General features: G+C 41.9%; 1 long non-coding RNA gene across 1 annotated transcript; it reads right to left on the reverse strand.

The window, feature by feature from the left end:
* Window positions 1-11,809: 11,809 nt before the first annotated feature.
* Window positions 11,810-17,387, reverse strand: LOC139044949 (uncharacterized). The gene is made up of 4 exons (XR_011502426.1): window positions 17,199-17,387; window positions 15,601-15,683; window positions 14,996-15,114; window positions 11,810-13,764 (listed from the first exon to the last, which is right to left on the reverse strand). It is a non-coding gene; the product is annotated as an uncharacterized lncRNA (long non-coding RNA).
* Between the last annotated feature and the right edge of the window lie 3,468 nt (window positions 17,388-20,855).

The raw sequence follows: 20,855 nt of genomic DNA on the forward strand, positions 1-20,855 counted from the left end.
TTGTCACTGAGCACTGACACTCAGCTTCTGGGCTGTCAATCCAAACAATTGCTCAACTCTGGCTGTAAAATCAAATGCAGACGCCTGGAGTCATTTCTTAAATACACTTCTATCTCTTAGGTTATACTCATATAATCACAAAAATAATTTCAATTTATTTTCCAAGAATAAACTAATAAAGCCTGAGAATTTAAAGAAAGCAGGGAATATTAATTCTTCCTCCTCCATTGTGCAATGTAAAATTTTCTTATTTTATTCTGGACTTTGATCATTTGGAAAATTTGGTCCAATATTTTTTAAGGAAAGCTTAAAGTCACTTTCCAAAATACAACAGAAGATAAAGTAAATAAAATACATCTCACGTGACAAAATGCCCAAGAAAGACAACATCAAGGAAACAAGAATAAAGAGAATAAAATAGGCTAGAAGTAATACTTAGAACATCATTTTGTTATTTTTAGTAATTAATTAATTCCACTAATATTTATTCAATCACTATAATGAGCAAAATCCTTTCTGGGTTTTTGTTTTTGAAAAAACCCCTACTGTCTTGGAGCTTTAATTCTGCAGACAGGAGGAGTTGTGTGAATGATTTTATTAAAGAGAACATCCTCATAGTGGGATTAAAAGCGAAACTGTGGATATTATGATTATAAGAAACATCATTATATTGACCCATATTATCCCTGCTATCTACTAACTCTTCATTTCACTGGCGCTTTTGATCATTGATTGAAACATGCCACACTCATTGAGTTAGGTTGAATAGTGTCCCCGCCCCAAATTCGTGTCCTCCCGGAATCTGTGAATGTGCCTTATATGAAAACAGGGTCTTTACAGACGTAATCAAGTTAAACGGAGGTCACACTGAAGTAGGATGGGCCCTACATCCAAGTGTCCTTAAAAGAAGGAGAAAATCTGGACACACACAGAGACACACGTGAAGATGAACACGGAAACTGAGTGACTCGGCCACAGCCAGGGGCCAGCAGCCTCGTCAGAGCCACCAGCACGTAGGAGGGAGACGCAGGCCAGGCTCTTCCCCTCGACCCCAGGGGCAGGTCCAGCCGCCAGGACTGTGAGAGAATAAGCCTCTGTAGCTCTAAGTCACCCGGTTGTCGTCCTTTGTTATAGCAGCGCCGCAAAACTAACGCATGCATGTCACTTCGGAAGAAACAACAGAGAGCAATAAAATACGCATGTGAAAATTCAGGGGAATTCTGATTCTTCTCATAAGGACTATTATAATGCTCTTTAGAAAAATCGACGATCGTCCAAATGTTGTTTTGGTGCCACTTTACCAGTTTCCCAAGCTCATGTTTAGTCTGGCTGTTAGGTAAACTGTAATCCTATACGGTAAGCAAACCTCAACAAAGTCTAGCTTAACTCCTTCCCCCAAAAATTGTTTTTGGAATGAATATATTAGGATCCTACTTTTCATCAAATCTTTCTCTCATTGGTCTACAAGGTACATCCAAGTTCCTCAGGAATTTACTAATTCAAGATGCCACAGTGAATATCACAGTAATTTCACCCACAATGCCTGTCTCAGGATTAACACAGAATAGGCACTCGATATATGTTTGTTGAACAAAGATAGACCCAGAAAAAAAGAACTTAAAGAGGTGCATTGATTTGCACATAGCAGACACACGTATTTGCTGGTTGGTCTAAAACTGAGCCCACGCCTCAAACCGCTGTGTTAGCAGTCACCCTGGCATAGCATCTAACTTAAAATTCCAGCTGGAAACTCTGCCTTGAGTTGGACAAGAAAGGTGACTGCCTGTCTTCTGAGGGCGTCAACGACATGGGAGACGGGAGAGAGCTCTGTGAGTCTCTACAAACTTCCTCAGAACCTCTGAGGGTCGTTAGCATAGACTCATGCTCGAAGCAAGGAATGTCGACAGAGTTCAGCAGATTTGGACCTCAGTCCAAAGAGACCGAGAAGAGGAAGCCCGGAGTACAGGGCGTTGTCACGGGCGCAGCTGCCCTGTGAAGAGGCCTGGAGTGGAGAGTACAAGACGGGCAGAAACCAATGGAGGCAGGCCAAGGGAGAAGTTGGTGTGTTCATAGGTTGTCTACAGGCAGCTTTAGATGGAGTAGAAAGAGAAGTACCCTTTTCATGTTAAAAAACGTACTATGAAAAACCTCTAGGGGCTGGCCCCGTGGCCAAGTGGTTAAGTTCACGCGCTCCCCTGCAGGCGGCCCAGTGTTTCGTTGGTTCGAATCCTGGGAGCGGACATGGCACTGCTAATCAAATCACGCTGAGGCGGTGTCCCACATGCCACAACTAGAAGGACTCACAACAAAGAATATACAACTATGTACCGGGGGGCTTTGGGGAGAAATAGGAGAAAAATAAAATCTTTAAAAAAAAAAAGAAAAACCTCTAGGCAAAGGATGATTTCTATCCTAAATGAGGAAATTGTCTAAAACTGTGTTTTCCAAAATATATTCCTCTGAATACTAGTATAATGAAATTTTCTATTAAATTAAAAGGGATGAGGGGCCAGCTCTGGTGGCCTAGTGGTTAAGTTCAGCACGCTCTGCTTTGGGGGCCCTGGATCAGTTCTTGGGAGCAGACCTACAGTGCTTTGTGAGGGGCCATGATATGCTGGCAGCCCACATACTAAGAAGCAGAGAAAGATGGGCACAGATGTTAGCTCAGGGTGAATCTTCCTCAGCAAAAAAAAAAAAAAAAAAAAAAATTAAGGGGGTGATACTGTGATTTTATTTGGGAATACATCATATCGCAAATGCTCTGAGATTATCAGAATAAAGTTTAACCATTTCAAGACTGAGAAGTCATCAGCTGTGCGTTGTCAGCCTCCTCCACCCACTCCCAGCCCTTGTCCCCTCAAGTAACTATTATCCAGGACAAGTATTCAGTGGAGCACACTTGGCCAATGCTAGTCCAAGAGTATGAGAAATTTTAACTATCAGAACTCTCCTAAAATCTACTCTCTGTTAAAAAGTATCTAACAATGCAAGCCTTGTGGTTTAATTACTTAGAGGGAAAATCTATATAGTTATCTAGGTTGCAAGACTGAGCTTAGCTGTCAAACACAGTGTGGTCGAGAGTAATGAGTTAATTTGGAATTTATAAGTTACTCTGGATGTAAAAATGCTACTAAGTGAAAATTACCCTGAAAATACTAATCCTAAATGCTTGAAAATACTCCCAAAACTCCTGACAGTGAAACATATGTTAAAAAAGATGCTTTTCTCTCAAGAATGGCCCAAAAAGTGTTAAAATGAAATAGAAACGTAAATCAGATTGCTAGAAATGCTACCACCTATAGTGAAAAGCTTTCTTTTCCAAAATATCTGGCTAGAGTGATAAAGCTCTACAAAATTGCACAGTAATTCTGTCACTGTATTGACCAAAAAAAGGGAGAAAAAGCAAACCAACATTTGTAATGCACAGCAACGGTAGGGAGATGGAAAAATCTAGGATAATTGCAAAAAGACACCTCGTCATGATTTCAAGCTTTGTCTTGGAAAGTGCTCCAAGTCATGATACCTACAAAATTCAGAGTCACCCTAATAAAACCAGGAACGAATTACACAGGGACTGAAATTGGAAGAGCCGCATCCAACTAAACAGATTCTGCAACTCACTCTGTTAATGTTGCGGGTCCCTCCCTGTCTGGATATCTTTCTATATCTGTGTCTTTATGTCTGTGGAACCACAGGCCGCACTCTCTCCTCAGTAGTCGAAGTCCTTGTGCTTTCCTTGCCCCTCACAGTGACAAGAATTTCAGCAAGCGTTCTGGCCGCATGGTGAAGCTGTTCTGCAGTCAGGGGATGTGGAATTAGCTTCAGAATCATGTGGTTTCGGAGCTAGAGTGACTGAAGCTGTTGCCTAACCTGCTCCTTGAGAAACTCTGGTGGAAAAGTGCACACTTCTTGTGACAGAGGCGGGGCAGGACTTCAGCCGTGGAGGGTCCCTGGGCCCAGACGTCCACGTGCAAACATGCAAGTGCCGTTTGTGATTTCTCGTGAGGAAACGACTGTCTCTCAGATGCTGTTCTTCGTGCAGAGGTCGTGGACTGATGGCAGGACCACGCGCAGGTGACGCTCGCGTATTCTTTAGGACCTGTGAGGTCTGCTTTGTAAGATGTAAAAGTAAGATATAAAGACGACTGGTGAGCGGGTCGCTTCTGGAATCTCTATATAGCGCACGTCTTCTGCACCTATTTCCACTGATTTAAATACAGACTTAAAGTGCAAAAAATTCTTTCAAAAGGCTTCAGGATTGAGGGGGAGGAACACAGTTCCTACTGGCAAACATGTAAGATGAACTGCTAAAATCGATGTCTTAATTCTCCTGTATAAAATCATTCTTTTTATATTTCATAAAGGTCAAGAAAACAACCAAGCCAAAGTTAACATATGTGAACTTTCTAGAAGCTAATTTTACCACTTTTGTTCTACCAATTCTGCTGGATATTTTAAGATGTACTTTAGAAAAAGCCACCAATTTGCCTCTTGGAAAAGGATTAGCCCACAAACACTCTTATCCCCCGGAGAGGAATGTGCCTGTGAGGATGCATGAGGGTGTGCGACGTTACCACGCTTCAGTTCTCGGGCAGCATCGGACAGGAAGGCCGCTGGCAGCTGCTGTGAGTTCTGGTCAATGTGGACCAGGGTTTCATTCTTACTAGATCATAGGCTCAACGAGCCCTAAAAATAGCTAAATGTCCTTTGGAAATCAGTCCTCAGATCCGTGCGATCTGCTGCATTTCGAACCCCTGTGGTCAGCGTGTGTCCACACAAAAATAACAACTTACCCAAATAATAATTTTCCATCAATTTTCAGTCTATCTTTTCTTATGTGAGGGGCATTAACTGGGAGGGCTTCAGTTCAACTCGTTTCTCAACGTCACTTCGACATAATACACATGTACAATTTTCTAACTTTCAGGATGGTCTCTTTCTTCTTTTCAAGAATGATTATAAGTTTCATCTCATCAGATTTTTCTTGAGAGTTGCACACCTGGATTACTCCTTGCAATAAATGTCTCTCTTTCCAAACTAAATGTTAACATTGTTCTTAGGCTGCCATGATCTGCTTTTATCTTCTTTTTAATTTCACGGCAAATCGATTTTATTTTATTTTATTTTTATTTATTTTTTTGAGGAAGATTAGCCCTGAACTAACTACTGCCAATCCTCCTTTTTTGCTGAGGAAGACTGGCCCTGAGCTAACATCCGTGCCCATCTTCTTCCACTTTATACTTGGTAGGCCTGCCACAGCATGGCTTTTGCCAAGCGGTGCCATGTCTGCACCCGGGTTCTGACCTGGTGAACCCTGGGCCACTGAGAAGCAGAACGTATGAACTTAACCACTGAGCCACGCAGCCCACCCTAAGGTGGATCGATTTTAGACAGTCATCTTACACAGTCAAAGTAGTGCCCTCGGTGGTTGAGGAAAAAAAGTTTGTTTGTTAAGTAAACTTCCCACAGTCACAGCATAAACACGGACATCCTAATCCTTTACTTCCTTTAAAAACATGGAGTCTATTTTTCTGTGATACCAATGAGCAAGAAGGAGTTTGTGTGTCCGTGCAGCTTCCAGCTGCTGCAGCGAATGATCACACTTGCTTTGCTATTTCTCTCTTCAAACTGTCAGACAGACCACAGAAAAGCATATTGCCCTCCTTTCTTTAGCCCATCTGTCCTAGCATCAGGCCTGTCATTTACACTGTCATTACTAACCGTGGTTTTTACAGTTGCACTTCCTCTTGGGCGTCTTCGATGGGGAAACACCAGGACACCGAGAAAATGTTCTCAGTTGCCATTTGCAAAGTCAGTTCTCCCCAGCCTTAGCCTTTCCCTACAGAGAGGGATGGGGCTTGTCCTCCTCCGCTCTCAGCGAACCAGAAGGAAGTTTTCCTTGATCAGTTTACATCTCTGTTGCACAGTAGAAGAATACTGGACTGGAAATCAGGGAACATACATTCCAACCTCGACTGTCACAAACTACCTTTAAGACTTTAAAAAAGTCCCTTACTCATTATTACCTCCAAAATTGAAAAGAGAAGTTGGAATAAGTTATAACAAATGAACCTTTCTCGTCTATGAATCTGTTCTTCACTTTCTCTCTCACAAAGGTAGGCAGATTCTGATATCCTATATTCAATTCATGTGGTCACAGCTTTTTAAATGTCTCCTGGTGTGTTTCAGTTTATGAATTCAGATAGCAACAGCCATATTAAATTATTTTATTCTTATTTTATTTTTTCTTTATTTTAATTCTTTATTTTATCTTTATTTTATTCTTATTTATTCTAACCAAGCACTGAGTTAATTAGAGCCATCTCAAAAAATTTTGGGATAAATCAGGATTCCAGTTGGTAAGTAAAGAAAACAAGGAGTTAATTAGCAGTGATGGAAACTACACATTCACACATGATAACTCTGAGCATTTATGCACCCATACCAAAAAGAGAGCATCGGCGATACTGGGCTGGATCTGCAAACATTCTCTGCATTTGGTTCTGCACCTCAAACACCCCTCACGTCCTCTATCTAATACTCATTTCCTAAATGTACAGGTAATTCCTCAAAATGTATAGACTTGAAATGGTCATATGTCATTACAAATGTCATGCTTTTTATATTTAGTCGCGTAAGAGTTGCCTCCATGTTGCCTTGTGTTCCCTCTTTGTAGCAACAGACAAAAACACCATTGTTAAGATGAAAAGCTTTGGATTAATGTCTCCAAAACTCCCAGAGACGTTACATATGAAAGAAAGGAGTCCCAAGCATCGTTTCAAAAGGAAAGCAAAGTTTCACTTTAATACGCAGCAAGACTTCACCAGCCGGCTGCATTGCATGGATGTGGCATGCTGGTTGCTAAGTTTCTTAGATGTTTGATAGTCCTGGAAGCTGAAGACAACGGCGCCAGCTCCCATGCACTGCATCAACAAGAACAAGGAGTCAGTCAAGCTGCAGGTACGTGGTGGAGGAGTGGACGCCCCAGGACACCAGGCGGAATTGAAACCGGCTAAAGCTGTTAAGGAGACGTTGTCAAGTACTGGCCATGTGTAGATTTTAATTCTTATCTATTCTGCATTGGTTGCAATGCCCTTTTAAAAGACTTACAAAGGAAATCTTTCCTTTTGGATTATTTTTCCTTTTCCAAATGGTCAAAATTCATATTTTCCTCCACTGATTCTTACCTGTCTTGACTTTAACATCTAGGAAATAAAAGGACACAGATTTTGGCATTATTTTGGTCCCAAAGGCTGTTTACTATGTCATCAAAGTATTAGATTAAACACTATTAACTTGTAATTTTTTTACATCAAAAAATAATTGAGTGATTTCATAAAGTTCAACTTAATATCGACACCCCAAGAAGTGGTATGTATCTGGTAATCGACTGCAATGTGTACAATAATTTCCTACAATGAGTAGCGGTCGAAGAGATTTTACAGTACCAAAGATATGCATTAATAAAAGAGACGCTTTCCTTTTGAGCTGGTAAGTGATCCACACACATGGATGCCGTCTAAGGCATAGCCAATATCCCCACCTCCAATTACTGACAGCAACATCTGGACTGCCCGAATGTACACTAGTGTTGACTAGGACAGCCTTGAACCCAGGCCTGTACCCAGTCTGACCACTTTCCAGAAGTACGTTTTGGGGCAAATCTCTTCTCTGCATCACGTTTCTCCATCTGTAGGTTTGGGTGATTGGAAAACAGTTAGATACATGAGCCTTGATGTTTTAAAAATCTTTTATAGTAACCAACACACAAACTCTAGTGAAATATTACCTTGAAAACTTGAGGATGCAGAGTTACAAAATTAATGGGAAAAAAGTTGGAAGCATTGATTCACTCTCAACGTTTTAAGATTGGCTACTTGGGGCCTTTTTGTACCACTAGGCAGGAAAAATGACTTAGTTTGGCATGTGGGGTGAGGGGGAAAAGGGTTCCAAGAAGTGAAATTGGATAAATTTAAATGTTTTGTGATTGTAGCTACTGAACATGTTTTATACTGGCAGAATATGCTCTCTGATATTGGAATACTGTCAAAATCAGTTTAAATCGTGCCAGAGAAATGTGAAATGGTGACGAGACAGCTGAAGTTTAAGCTGATAGCAGTGGTACAGACCTGCTCACACTGACAAGTCTGATGAGGGACTCTGACCCTGCAGATCACTCAGGGAAGGGAAGAGTCCCCATGTGGCAGCTTTGTTCTGGAATTCACAGGGGACGACACTTTGGCAAGAAGCTATTCCTCCCCCGACCCAAGCCCAGCTGGAACATTGGAGGTTTTTCAATCAAATCACATCCAAGGGAAGAACCAATCTAATTTATAATCTGTGAGAAACATGAAGATAATAGTATAAATTTGTATGACTACCAACTGAAATGTCAACTTATGTATTTAGGTGTTGAATCTTTTCTCTTCAAAAAGGTGTTAGTAATTAACTTGCCAGAAATAAATCTTTTTTTTCCTCTTTTTTTAATAAACTTAATAAAGAGAGGCAGAAAGAGGATATGTAGGAAAGAAGGAGAAAGAAAAAGGAAGAGGGCAGAGATGATAGAAATGGAAGAGAGAAAGTAGTGGGAGAAAGAAGACGACAGAAGCTAGCACTCCTTCCCCCAAATGAAAAGGAAAGACAGAAGGAAGGACATAGTCAAGGAGAGGGAAAGACGAGCAGGCATAGAGCTTCCAGTCCAACATGGAAGAATCGTGCTGTACTGTTGAACATCACCAGGAGGCAAAATGAAAGCAATTATTTTTAAAACCCAAACTGCCTGCAACCTTTCTAAAAAGAGTATGCCCTTTCTAAAAGGAGTAGGTAGGTGATCTGTATCAGTAAAAACATCCACAATGCTTCTTTATTTTCTCTGTGATTGTTTGAACAGCAATTGATGGTAGGGCTTCTAGAAGCCTGAGTAGGTGGCCCACAGGTTAGTGCAACCAGCTATTTAATGTGTGTGAAAAGACAAGGCCCACAGTGAGCTACAGGATAGAGGCCAGAGAAAACTGAGACTTTCTGTATGAGTCACTGAAACGGGAGGACTGGACAGCAGGGTAGAAGGCTAGATCCGAATCATGGAAATCCCGGGGCTTTTGTCTTTACACTAAAGATGTTTCAGATTTAAATTGGTTTCTATACCATACCGTGGAAAAGATCCATTTACTCAAAGTTTTAGTAAGCCGATTGCTTGAAGACATTCGCTTATGTTTTATAGATTGAAGGAAAGTGGAGGAGAACCATGGGGGTGAGTATAGTTTAATCAGTGACGACATCCATGGGTCAGTAATATTATAGATGCCAAATGAACAAACTCAATGAAGCGCAGAGGAACTCCGAAGAAGCTGGAATGCAGGCAAAACTACTAGAACTTCGAGGACAGTCTATAGGACGTTACACTGAGCCTCCTGTTACTCTTATTTAGACCCCCGGGAGCAAGGACACCCAGTTAATTTTGGATTTTATTTTAAAGTCTTGTCCAAGATCATCTGAATTCTCTAACAATATCCAGCTGCAGCTTAGCTTAAATCAAGACCCTTCAGGGGGCCGGCCGGGTGGCACAGCGGTTAAGTTCACACATTCCACTTCTCGGCAGCCCGGGCTTCGCTGGTTTGGATCCCGGGTGCGGACATGGCACCGCTTGGCACGCCATGCTGTGGTAGGCGTCCCACATATAAAGTAGAGGAAGAGGGCCAAGGATGTTAGCTCAGGGCCAGGATTCTTCAGCAAAAAAGAGGAGGACTGGCAGTAGTTAGCTCAGGGCTAATCCTCCTCAAAAAAAAAAAAAAAATGAAGACCCTTCACATCAGCCAGGAATCCATTCGTAGCTTGACTGCCAAAGAATTGATTCAAAGAGCAAGAAAATCAGCAGCATCAGTCAACCTGGTCTTCAGTGATGGCTCTAGAAACTCTTCGGGTTGAGAAAGAAGTTTTAGGAAACTCTCAGAGGCTGGCTCTATGACCTTTGAAAGTTTAAGCCTTTGAGATTGGGTTTTCAGCTGGAAATTCAGACGTGTGTAGCACTGCCAACTTTCTAGCTTCCCTCGGGAAGTATCAGGAAAGAGACAGCCCTGAAAATCATGTCAGTCAGGGTTGGCGTCCTTTATGGGCAGGACAGGTCTGCAATGGTCAATAGCTCCTGCCTTACTCCATGTGTGACGAACCGCTGCTAGGAGTGGTCCTGGGGCCCCAGCAAGAAGAGTCCATTCCCGTACTTTGTGTAAGTACTTTCTGAACGTACCCAGAAAGTGCAATGTCTGAGACAGGAGGAGCATTTGTGAATTTTAGTGTGGACATATGTCCATCAAATCCCATAGGAAGAAGACTTCAGGGGAGAAAAACAAGGAAAAAGTTTAGAAGTTCTATGCGTATTAAGAATCATACGCATCTTCAAAAGTTTCTGCTTCTGTGACCCAGGCTTGCTAGTGTTTGGATGGGTTTTAGAGTTTGGAGGTAAGGTGGGAAGCATATACAAAAATTTTGACACATCAGAAGATAAAAAAGAATTCAGGACTTTTGATTTCTTTGCAAAGAAGAGTATAGAAAGGTATTATTGATGAAATTAGGCTGGATTAAGTGATTACTTGTACTCTTTATAGTGAAATTCAGCTGAAGAAACTCAACCTGCTGAAAGAAAGTGAATAGGTTACCAACTTGTCCCTGTTAGTGCATATAACTTGCTAGAGTAGAAGGGTGAGCTAACATTATTTGTTTGTAGGCACTAAGACAGAACAGCAAAGTAGAGCAGGGTTGGAATTGGGAACTTCAGGTGGAATTTTAAAAGTGAGAAGGGAGGTGGATATAATTTAGGTACGTAACTTGAAGTCCTAAAAACTCAAATTCCAGAAAATCGGGATGAGCAGGTCTCCCTAGGTGCCTAGGTAAGCAATTAATTTGCTCCTTGGAGAAATTGAATGACTATGACAGGATAGGTGTGAGCAATCTGCCCGCTGGACCACAGTGCTTAGACACAGTGCACGGCAGAGACTCGTGTCTGGAGGGATGTGGGATTCAGATCCCAGGAGAGATGCTAAGGATGCCCTGGGAATGGGCGAGGTGCTGCTCTGCACTAAAGGAACTCCTCATGTGACAGAACCACAGACTGGTGAAACAGAAATGGCTGCTGTTATCTTATGACCATGGGTATAGTATTTTTTTAACAACATATACCATGCTGGAATCTGACTCTAGTTGTGCAGAGGCTGGGTAAACTGGGGTAAAATAAAAACAGCAAGCTGTGCTGAAACCATGGGAAAGAAGTTAAACTGACACCGTTTCTCCTCCTCCTTGTAAGAGGCTGACATCCTGGAGGGAGAAACTGGTGAAATCATGATGTCCTCCCCCAAAATACTCTGCTCCAGTGTAGAGGGCTCAGAAACACAAAGGGAGCTCTTCTGTGACGAGGAAGACAATATGACAGGAATGAAGGCTACCTTCTTGGCCAGATTAAATTTTATATCATGAGTTTGAGCCAAGGGCTGCTGTGTCCCCTAGTCACTCAAATTCCAGAAGCAAATAATTAGGAACTAGAGAGACTCAAAACAGAAGAGTGGCACTTCGGGGAGAAGCCGGAAGTTATCTTGTTATCTCAAGTTATCTAGGCAATAGGACAGACTTGGGAAGAAATTCTGCAAACAGAAACTGAGACACTAAGCTAAAATACTCAAGAAAAGTAGAAGTGTCATTGGACAGTCAACTGGAGAAGGAAAATAGGGTAAACCACACCTAAGAACGGAGGCAGAACCCTCCTGCTTCAAGAAGATAATCTAAATGCAGGGTCCTGTGAAACAGGTAGTTAATCCAGGAGGATCGGCAGGAACCAGATGCTGCCACCTTTCAAGGAGGGTAAGAAATCAGTGGCTCTTAGAAGGGGAAGACACGAGCAGTCAGGTGTGCCAGTAATAATAACAAATGTAAGTGGACTAGACTCGCTAATGAAAAGACAACGTTTGTCACACTCTATGTAATTTATAAGTATTGTGAAGGGAGAATGAAATTTGTCACAATTGATGTGTTTTCCTACATAGAAAACCCCAGAGAAGCAACTGAGTAATTATTAGAATTTTAAAGAATGTTGTGCAAGTTTCCTGGATATAAAACTGATATGTAAGCATTAATTGCATTTTCATACATTATTCAAACATAATTAGAAAATGTAATTTAAGAAGATATTTTTAATGAAAACAAAATGATGATATGCCTATATAAGTAAATCTAACCAAAGATATGCAATATCTTCACATAGAAAATATTTTCAAAATATTGAAGGAAACTAAATAAGACCCTCATAAGTGGAGAGATTGATTTTGGTCAAGGACAGAAAGTGCAATTCCACAGAGTAGTCAATTATCCCCAAACTGATATATAGATTCAGTGAATTCTAGTCAAATCATTTCATGCACTACCTCTTCAAAAATTAGAATGCTTGGGGAGAATCTGCGTTTTTAACAATAAAACATCCAGGTAATTTCGATACACAATAAAGTTTTAGAACAGTAGACCCAAGGGGAATAAAGCAGAAACCCAGCATAGAAGAATTGATCCGAAAGACAAACACATCGGGGTGTGGTAGATGAACACCCCACAGCGTCACGACCAAGTCACTGTCCGTGTTTTGTCTGCTGTGTGTACCGACAGTGTAGACCAGCTGGTGTAGGCATTCATCATCAGCTTAAAGCCGACTAAAATAGGTCAAAAGCTGAGAGGAAGAACGTCAGCATGACCTGACGGTCAGGAAAAAGGCCAAAGCCTGAAAAAGTATTGCCATATTTTTAAACATACTTTTAGAACAAAATCGTGGATCAAGAAGTGCTGGAACCAGTGCGCTGGGAAAGGTCATGCAGAGTAGACGGGTAACAGAGACGGACAAGATGGGTGATGGCTAACCTGCTCCCTTCCTTCACACAGGAAATGGTGCACACACTGACAAGGGTGAACAGCGTCTCGGAGGAGTCCTAGGGAGGAGCTCACTCCCCAAGGTCAATTGGGCCCCGCAGGCCCCCCACTCACACGCACCTGTGCCAGCAGCAAGTCCTACACTCGGCAGGGCTCCTCACCCTCTGCAACCAGCCGGAAAGCCAAGGCCATCTCCTCACTGAGAACCAGTCCCTTAATCTTGCTAAGCCCAGTTTTCCCTTCAAGATTTCGCCCAAGCATCCCCATCTCCAAGAAGCTTCCCTGGATGTCGAGGTAATTCCTGGCAGTGCCCTCCCAGCACATGCAGACCTCTGTGATCAGACACGCCCTTTGGGCAGTTTTTGTCTTACTAATATATCTCTCCCTCAGTTTTTAAATTCCAAGAGTTTAGGAAATAATGTTTCTTTTCTTTATGTCCTTAACCAACAGAAAGTGCAGGGAAGGGGACATAGCTAAATATACATAAATACACACATCGTATTGGCTTCCCGGGGCTGCCATAACAAAGCACATGCATTGGGTGGCTTCAGCAACAGAATTCTATTTCCTCACAGCTCTGGAGGTTAGAGGTCCAAGGTCAAAGGGCTGGCAGGGTTGGTTCCTGGGAAGCCTCGCCTGGCTGGCAGGTGGCAGCCCTCCCTCTGCGTCCTCACCTGCTGGTCCTTCCTCTGTGAGCACTGCGCTGGCATCTCTCTGATGTGTTAACGTCGCTCCTGTGAAGGCACCCCACAGCGTCAGCCTGGACTGGGTTCCACCTAACCCTTCTTTAAGGTGCTGTCTCCAAGTGCAGTCACTGTGAGGTGCTGGTGGTCAGGCCTCAATGTGTGAATTTTGGGGACAACTCAGCTGTATACACATATATAGATAGATGAATAAACAAGTGAAAGAGTAAATTAGTGGCTCATATGCAATGTACTGAACGTGTGACTGTGACCACAGGTCAATGATTAATAAAAATTGGAAAACAATGGGAATTTGAAGATATGCATGTGACATGGAAATGTGCCAATCTTGTTCTAGTACCACAAGGTGGGCAAGGCCAGTTGACTCCACAGCTGTGGTGGGAACGCTCCCCTGGCCTGCCCGGGGCCTCCCGTTCTGGCTGGCTCGCCCTTCCAGCCTCTTCCTTGCCTCACCCAGCAGGCTCCTCACCCCAGCCACGGCAAAGCTGACCCTTCTGGTTGTCATCCATATTTTCTTTGCTTCTATTCGTAAACCTTATTTCCTTTTGCTAAGCACTCTTCTTCAGTGAGGCTGAATTTTACCTCTCTTTCAGGTCTTGGCTTAAATATTAAGTTTTTACTTTTTCTAGGAAATATTCACTAACGATCCCCCTCATCACACATAGTCTGGTTTTATGCCATCATGAATTTGATTCACAATAGAATTTATTACATTATGATTGTCTTCATGAACATAACCCCTAGTAGACCCACAATTCTACAGGAGAAGCTATGCTTTCCTTGTTCACAAAGGTTTTCCCATCGTGTAAAATGCATAAAACATAGCAGTTATTCAATAAATACTTGATGAACAAATGAATTAATATATATATATATATATATATATATATATATATATAAGAAAACAGAAGTATCAACACTAGGAACCGATGCAGATTCCCTGAGAACAAGCTGTACAGACATAACTTCATCCCTTTATGCAGGCTTCCATGACGAGTGAAATGTAAAGAATGACTTCAGCAACTCAGAAGGCAAAATATCAAATTATCTATGCTTACATTAAAGGTATGGAATACTGGATAAGAGTGCAATTACCTGAATCCATAACGAATTCTGAAAAATATTTCCAAGAAGGAGAAATTAATGGAATCATGCTGACCTAAAGTGAGCCCCTTGGTGACAGGTCATGGAGTACATTTGTTGGTTGTGTCTGGTTGAAGGTTTTTTGTGGATTTTTTGCTGAGAAAGATTCTCCTTTTTTTTTCCTCTTCCCAAAGCCCCACTACATGGTTGTGTATTCTAGCTGTAAGTCCTTCTAGTTCTTCCGTGTAAGCCACCACCACATCATGGCTACTGACAGATGGGTGGTGTGGTTCTGAGACCTGGAAACAAACCTGGGCTGCTGGAGAAGAGCATGCGGAACTTCAACCACGAGGCCAGCGAGGCTGCTCTGGTTGAAGGATTTCAGCAGTTGAGGCAGAGAGGATTTGCTCATTAGATTGGAATGGCTCATCTGTGATGACAGGCTTAGGGTCAATAATGATTTCAAGAGATTTAAATTGTTATAGCTTGAGAAATAAAGTTAAATTTTAAGATCAAAATGCTAAGGATTGAGTTTAGTTATGAAGAATATGAAAAGACCTATTTTTACTATCTAGAAACTCAACATAAGAAAGCAATGTAACATAGCTGCACATTTTACTGTAATCTAGACATAGAATTAATTCTCTTTAGAGGCTATTAATAACAATAGCTTATGGCTTTTAAATGTATTTGTATATCAATTATTTTATATACATTATATTATTTTGTTTACCCATAACCCTAAAATGTAAGTTCTATAATTATTCTTACTGTAGCATAGAGAAAGCTGTGGTTTATAAGTCTGATTTACTCATTCAAACTCACACAGGTGATGTGTGGTGGGAAGAATTTTGAACCCATGTCGTTATGCTCCCTAACTTCACAGTTTTAAACTCAATCTCCCTCATCAGGATACACAGCTTATCCGGGGCAGCTCTGGAATCCAGGACAGCTCTGCGGCAGCACCCTGACTTCTCGGCTGGAGTTCAGGTGCTGTAACTAGAAGAAGCATAACTGTAACTTCCCTCATCTCATCACTCATTTCTGAAATATTTTAGCACGTTTAGAAACGTTTCCTTCATTTTCCAAAAACATTTCTTTAAAGGGGGAGGTCTAGGGAGGAGGTCGCAGAGCACCTCCAGACTTTGAAAGTCGAAAGTGAGAAGGGGTTGATGTCTAGAGCTGACGACGCTCCCTCTGTGGCCTGTTGTTGTTCTCTTCCTTTTGTCTTCACTTTGTCTAAAGCGGCCAGCTGCACAGTCACTGAGCCTGAGAGACGATTCGAACCAACCAAACACTGGGCCGCCTGCAGCAGAGTGTGCTAACTTAACCACTCTGCCACGGGGCCAGCCCCTACTTATCCTTTTAAACTCAGTTTCTCTCAATGATTTGCTTATTCCTGTCCAACGAGTTTACTGGTGAGCACCCCACAACATGAGTGCACAATTTTGTTTGCGCGCATCCGACACAACAACGGAAGAGATAGCCTTTGCAAATTTATCTTGTGGACTTTAATTAATATTTACACAATTGTGGTCAAAACTTGGATTGCTGAAATAATTGACATTTTGGATGCCAGGGCTCCTAAAAATGGAGTAAATCACTCTATATACCTTAAAACAGAATAAAGAGTTTTAACTTGTAGGTCAGTATACATGTCGGCAATTTTTGCAACAACAGAATATGTTAAATTAGCTACCTATGGTGAGAAAATACCATCCGTGTGATTTGCATATATCGAGAGTATGACTTTCTACATTTTGCTCCCTACAAAGACCACTTGTTAAATAAAGCCACTGATTCAACCTGGTCCTTTAAATTCTAGACTTTGTTGTGTCATATTAGCACAAAAATTCTGCTGATTTTGTGAATCTCATCTTTGCAGATTTTATTGATGTTATTCTTATCTGTGCTAATTTCAAAGAAGGCTTTAGCATCAAAGAAATCTGTAATGGGGGTTCAACATATGTATTTAAAAGCTTTTTCTCTGACTTAGTATTGGAATATTGTCTAGGGTCAGAATATGTTGTTGTATGGAAGATCATTTTTTGTGTAATTTATTTTGTATTTAATCAATATTCTATTTGTGTTTTATATTATATACTTATCTGATGTGCTATGGTGGGACAACTCCCCTGCCTTCAAGAAGTTTATAGCAGATATTTAAGGAGGTATAATAAAATTTACACATTTTGGTATAAACCATCTTAAATTTATTTCATCAGCCTTTAAAGCTTTCACACTGGGATGTGAGAAAAACAGATTTCTCACATTCCATCTTGATTGTTGTAAAGGATCTCTAATCTCTGAAGCAAATTGCATTTATATTACACCTTAATAGTGAAATTATATAATTTAAAATATAGGTTATTTCATTAAAATTGATACTCTTATTAGCTCAAAAGTGATTTGTCTCATTGAATGTACAGCCAATGCTAGTGAAACGCCATGAAAGGCAATTAATGAAGGATCAAAGAATTGTAACTGTGTAATTTATAAAGATAATGACAATACCTCAAAGCAACAGCCTCGTTGCCCTGCTAAGCCCACGGAGTCACCAGAGTGTCTGGGAGTGAGAGAGGACGTGTCTGTTGACAGCGGGCAGTCGTGGGCACCGTGCGTGGCTGATCACCTCTCTGACGACTGGAAAATGGAGCCGTCACAGAGCAGCATCTGCTGCGCGGGAGCCTGCAATGCCCAGATTGCCTGTTACAGAATTCCAGAGACTATTTGCCAGCAACAGACTTCATTTTGCCAATGGGTAATTTGCAGTTTGCTGTGTCATCAGCGTCTGAAGGTGTCACGTCTTCTCCTCATCACAGCCAATCCGATGGCAAAGTGCTGTTGAAGCAGCTGTCAGGAATGCGGAAAAACTACAGAGGAAGCACAAAGTGACAGCAGATGCCATGCAAATCGGCAGTGGACACACAACATGCACGCACAGAAACCATCACATACAGACCTGTGTCGTTCCTGACACTTCTTAATGCGGAGGCAGAGCAGCTCTGCCTCAGATAAAACATCGCGGGTGGGTAAAGGAGACCGAAGAATGAGGAAGGGCTTGTACAGAGAAATGGCAAGTGCTAGGTTATATTCTAGAGTACTGCCTGTGCCCTGGATAGGAACCACAAAACGTGCTTGGGTAATTATTTCAGAAAAAAAACCAGCAGAAAATATGTATAGACATGCCTAAGATCTCTAATTGTTCATCATTGTATAAACTTCTGTTAATCAGATTATGTCAATACTATTAAATGCTATTTGAAATATCCTTGTAACTCCTGCATAATTCTGAACCAAACAAAATGTTTATTTCAAAAATGCTGCATGAAATGCATTTATAGTCTGTACATTTTTGTTGTATGAAATTTGCCTGAATTTTTTCTTAATAATTGTTGCTACATTTTGAATACCACCCACCATTGTTGCTTAATTATAAAATCTTTGAATTGTAAGAAATTTAAGTTATGTTTTCACAAGGACCCTCTCCTCGAGGAGCCCGTCCGTAACACCCTTAGCAAAGGCCCTTCACCACCTTCATGTCTGTTTGGATGTTGGAGATGCCGCTGCCTCCATGGGCTGGCCATCACTTTTGATAGGACTTATAATTAACCATCATCACAGATTAAGCCAGAATATGGTGTCTCGTGACTTTTATTCACCGCTCACAGCGACAGGAAATCTGCAGTGTTTCTTCCTCTCTTCCTTCTTCCTCGTCCCAGGTCGGCCGCCAGCCCCCTCAGGCCTCCCCCGGTGACTGCCTTCGTGCGTTCCTCCCCTGGATCTTACGCCGGCTCCCTAGCTGCGCACTCCCCCTCTGCCAGAACTGGGGGCGGCATCCCGAGTAGCCTCCCCACTGTCAGCTTATCCACACTACAGTTTTTCCCAACATCACAGCCAGGTTTTCTGTACAACACTGTCTGAGTTCTTCTCCTGGAATATTCAGTGTCTATAAGAATAAAGTGGAAATCACTTTTATTATTAGGTGAGGTAACGCCAGCTATTGTTAAGCACCCATGTACATTACAGTGGCCAAAAGGAAAGCAGGCTCCTTCTGCCTTCCTTTTTCACACCCTCATCCTCTGGGACTTCAGAGTTCTTGCCGTCCAGGTGGAGAACGGGGAGACAGATGGTGGAGAGAGCGCATCGGTGTTAACCATGTTGGGCTGGAAGGGACACACATCGCTTCAGCTTCAAATTCCATTGTTAAGAATTAGTCATAAGGCCCCACATAGACGCAAATCAGAGAGCCCCTGCCTTGGCAGCAGCTTCCCCAAGTCCACCCTAAGATATAGAACGGGACTGCGAGTCTTTGGTGAACTATTGGTGTAGGTTTTTACCACAGCTGACAAAACTCCACAGCAAAGTGTGCAAAGCACAGCCTCCTGCTCTCACATTTCAGCTCCAGGCCTCGCCCTTTATGTTCCCAGTCCCCAAACTCCAGCCACCACATTGCGGACTTTTCCCCAAGATCATCTCTTCCTGAGACAACGCTATGTCTTTAGGCTCATTTTGTCTTGGAAAGTTCTTCTCATCTCTCCTCCCCTCAGCTCCCTAAACCATTGAAATGCTGTTCAAATTTCAAGTCTCAGCTCAAATTATGTTCTTCCCTAAAATCCTGCTTGTACACCCGAAATTACACAATGTTATGAATGATTATAATCCCAATAAAACTACTTGAAAAGAAATCCTCCTTAATGATCCCGTTGTAATTAGCTCCTTGTGAATCATTTCCCAGTACTTTCTTTTTTATTTTTGGCGGGGCTGTTTGCATGCCTGCCTCTCCAGGATGGTGTGCGTTCTCTTAGGTTTTACCTCTCTATTCTTTCCCTGCCTCACTGTGTCAGCAAACAACGGCGTGTCGTAACAGCTCTACTCATGGCATCTACTATGTGTCAGACAGTATTCTAGGTTGCTTTTTTCCCCCTCTTTTTTATGTTTTTTTTTTTTTAGCAAGATGTTTTGGGGAGGGCTAACATCTGCTGCCAATCCTCTTCTTTTTGCTTGAGCAAGAGTGGCCTTGAGCTAGCATCCATGCCCATCTTCCTCTATTTTGTATGTGGGATCCTGACACACAGCATGGCTTGACAAGTGGTGCGTAGGTCCACACCTAGGATCTGAACCCACAAACTCTGGGCCGCAAAAGTGGAATGTGCGAACTTAACCGCTGCGCCACCAGGCTGGCTCCTGCTTTTTTTTAAAATGTAGATTGTCTTACATGATCCTCATAACAACCCAGGGAGTTAGGCACTGAATCCTCCCTCTCTTGTAAGAAATAAACTGAGGCGCAGAATGGCTGTGCGGTTGTACACGGTCACACAGCTAATACGTGTGAGTTGGGTTATGAATTCAGCCTGACCCCAGAAGCCACACTGTCAATTACTATGCGGTAGTAGATTATTTTCAATGACTGTTGGATGTATTTTTGCAACAGTTAGTAATTCACTCTGACTTTCCTCATAACATTGCTTGAACAATCACATACCACTTGCATTTTTCTTTATGATATTCTCTATCTACAGTTACTAAGCATTTGCTATTTCCAAGGAGAAGCGTTCACTGAAATGGCAATCCCTCTAGCTTCCAGTAACATGACAAACTGAGATAATTGATGCTTTTCTGTGTGTTTTATTACGTAGGCTACGTGTTCTCAGCATCAATATAAAGTGACCTTCAGAACTTAGAGAACAAATAAATATAACACTAATTGTGAAATTGGTTCCCTAATTCTAAATTTTTTACCTTGTGAAATTATAGTTTCGCTAACAATCATTTCATGGCCTTGAAAATAAATTCCCTAAGTGGAGCTACAGTTCTTTGATGGTATGTTTTTTCCGATATTGCTGCCCACAAGCAAACAACGTGAAGGAGGATAAATTTTGCTCAGTGATCGTCTGTCTTCAGATGCAGGAAGTCCTTGAGATCTCTGGGTTTGCGTGCAAAGGGTGTTCCTCAGGTCAGCATCACTGGTTCCCTTCCATTTAGTCATCTTGACTTTGATTTCTCTTCTGCATCTTCTTTGACAGGCAACTTGTTTTCACATGGAGAGAAAAATATAATGCCTGAGTGTAAAAACGGCACATCTCCCATTTGTGTGTGTGAGAGAGAAAGAAAAAGAGTGTGTTCACAATCTTGAATTAGTGATCAAAGTAAACCATCACCAGGATACAA

This window comes from Equus asinus, chromosome 3 (genome assembly GCF_041296235.1).
Source record: "Equus asinus isolate D_3611 breed Donkey chromosome 3, EquAss-T2T_v2, whole genome shotgun sequence".
Taxonomy (NCBI): domain Eukaryota; kingdom Metazoa; phylum Chordata; class Mammalia; order Perissodactyla; family Equidae; genus Equus; species Equus asinus.